The sequence below is a fragment of the Alligator sinensis genome, unplaced genomic scaffold, assembly GCF_000455745.1.
Source record: "Alligator sinensis unplaced genomic scaffold, ASM45574v1 scaffold692_1, whole genome shotgun sequence".
Taxonomy (NCBI): Eukaryota; Metazoa; Chordata; order Crocodylia; family Alligatoridae; genus Alligator; species Alligator sinensis.
Window position 1 is genome coordinate 1,751,426 of NW_005842238.1, and position 3,029 is coordinate 1,754,454.

The 3,029-nt window shown below is 41.0% G+C and overlaps 1 protein-coding gene across 1 annotated transcript in view; it reads right to left on the minus strand.

Annotated features, from left to right (window-relative positions):
- CIT (citron rho-interacting serine/threonine kinase) overlaps positions 1-3,029 on the minus strand; it is a 112,306-nt gene that overhangs the window by 55,917 nt on the left and 53,360 nt on the right. The gene's annotated exons all lie outside the window — the stretch shown is intronic.

The following is a 3,029-nucleotide window of genomic DNA, read 5'->3' on the forward strand; positions in this document are numbered from 1 at the left end:
ATGCATGACAAGGTATGGCTGGCCTTGCTGGCTGCAGTCTGGCATTGGCGGCTCATGTTCATCTTGGAGTCAACAATGACTCCGAGATCCCTTTCCGCCTCTGTGCTTTCAAGAAGGGAACTCCCCAGCCTGTATGTATGCTGTGGATTCCTTCTCCCAAGGTGCAGCACCCTGCATTTGTCTACGTTGAACCCCATCCTATTCTCGTCTGCCCACTTTTGTAGTCTGTCTAAATCTAGTTGCAGCCTCTCTCTCCCTTCAAGTGTGTCCACCTCGCCCCACATCTTAGTGTCATCAACAAACTTGGACAGCGTGCTTTCCACCCCCTTGTTCAAGTCGCTGATGAAGACGTTAAACAGTGCAGGCCTCAGGACCGAGCCCTGGGGTACCCCACTGCTCACATCTCGCCAGGGTGAGTGCAAGCCGTCCATCACTACTCTCTGGGTGTGCCCCATCAGCCATTTTTTTACCCACCCAACTGTGCAGGCATCAATGCCACAGCCACTTAATTTTTTGATTAGGATGGGATGAGAGACCATGTCAAAGGCCTTCTTAAAGTCTAGAAAGACTATGTCCACAGCAACACCATCATGCAAGGATTTAGTTACTTGGTTGTAAAAGGCAATCAGATTGGTCTGGCAGGGCCTGCCTTTGGTGAACCCATGCCAATTGCCCCTGAGCATGATCTCCCCTGCAGGTCCCCCACAGATATGCTCCTTGATTTGTTTTTTGCCTCACTTGAGAACTTCTTTTATGAGCTGAAGAAAACTATTTGTGCTCTGAGACATTCAGAAGCTGGTAACATTTCTGCTGGCAGTGATCCATTTTCACCTTAACTGCAAAAGAACAGAAAAGCTCTTCCTTCATTAGTGGTAGTTTCCTATAATTATTTTATAATGCTCTTGAAAATTTTGCATTGTGCAGCACCATTCAGGTGTTTCAGAGAACTTTACAAATATTAATGAATTTGTATTAAGAAAATAACCCTGAGATAGGTATTATCATCTCTATTTGAGAGAAATTATGTGGGTTGCCCAGGATCACACAGAAAGACTTCAGCAGAACTAGAAATAGAACCCAGGTCTTCTGACTCACAGTGTTGTGCTTTGCACACAAAACCATCCTTCTTCCTTTTTTAATCTACCTCAAAAGATTATTGGCAGTCAGAACTGCCAAATAGTCTGTGAAATAGCAGAAAGAAAAATAAAGTCCTCTCCTCAGCAACCTGATAATCATTACTTTTCTTAGTTACTAACAGAACAAGCTTGTTGAGTTCCATAGCTCCTTGAAAGCTCTAATCACTAGTTGTATACATCAAAGATGCTTAGTACAGTAATAGCTTTGGTGGATTCAAATATAGTCCAAATACCAATTTAACAGCCTTTCCATAAGTCAGGGAGGGAAATGTAGTTGTGTGCATCTGCTAGAAACATCTCATACCAACTATCTCTGCCTTGAAGGGATAACTTCTCTTACTGCCTAATATAACACATAACAAACACCACTCATTAGTGCCTTGCCAAAATAATTTCTTAGCCAATCCTTCCCAAAACATGACTATCTATTGTAAGAAGAGACTGGACAGTCACCTCGCTGGGGTCACTTGACCCCAGTTGTCTTTTCCTGCCTAGTGCAGGGGGACTGGACCCAATGATCTACAAGGTCCCTTCCAGCCCCTAACAATCTAAGTCACATTTTGAAAGCATTATTATATATTCCTTCCTGTCTGCATACTGAACTTTCATTGGGTATCCTCCTTACTGAGTGCTGAAAAACTGTGCTTTTAGCAGTGGTTCTTCAAAACTGTTTATGCAATCTCTTTTCATAACTTCATCATGAATTATTTTGTTATTAGGCTATTTATACAGTTCCCCATTCCTGTAGTACCATGCCTCCAATTTATCACATCATTTACAATCCATGACAGTTCAAAGGTATCTTAAATATATATGGAAAAAATTATTATACAGCATGGTAAACTTGGAATGTTGATCTGTTATGTAAAAATATCCTGCTTACAAAGTTAATGTTGCTATTTGTAGAATACTGATTTTAAGACGTGTAACTATTTTTTCAGTAAGATGAATATTTGGCAAAACCCCAGGAGAACTCAATGCTATTAACATATTTTCTCACATACCACACACTCCAAATAAGACATGCACCTTGTTTTGGGTAGACAGAATGAAGAAAAACAGATTTTTCCAGTCATGGCTGAATGCAGGGAATCCTGACTAATAGCTGTGACTGTGAAAGGGTTAACACGGTAGCTTTGATCCTGAAGGGTGAACTCTGCCCCCCTCCCTCCCTGAGGCTGGAGGAGGGAGAAGCACAGCATCCATCTTGCAGCAGTGTCTCCCTGCTTCTATTCCAAAGAAGAAAAATCAGCTTTCCCATACAAGACATATAGCCCAATTTTGGAGGACTAATTTTTATGGAAAAGGTGCATATGGTATGCAAGTAAATACAGTATGTTGAGTTCAGCACCACTAACTGTGATGCTAAGCCTTGCATATGCTTTTCCAGGTAGAAGCTGATACATTACCTCTCTTTTTTCAGATTAATAGTAAATAGTTTCAACTACTTCAGCAAAACTTACTGGATGAATAACTGGAGGTCATCTGGAGCATATGCAAAAAAAGCATAATCATCTGCATAAAAAACTAACTCATGCATAACTGTCTCTCAGTTACTTCTATGGAAGATTTCAGGTTCTTCATGTCAAGGAGCTTGCCAGATATTTTAAATTTAATACCAATTCCTATCTTTACATCTCCAGTAGTATAATCCATCATTGCTAAGAAGAGCCAAAAGATATCCTATGCCAAAACTCATCCTGGCTTGACTCTGTTTGATATTACAAATGGATCTGACCAAATCATACGCAGAAGCACTACCCAACACTCCATTGTGCAACTGATAGACAGCACCTCCATATTTCTGAAGACAAATACACTTTGATGGGTCTAATAACTCCATGACTGGGAGGCATCAACCACTTGCAGGGTATCAAGTATCTTGCACTCTTT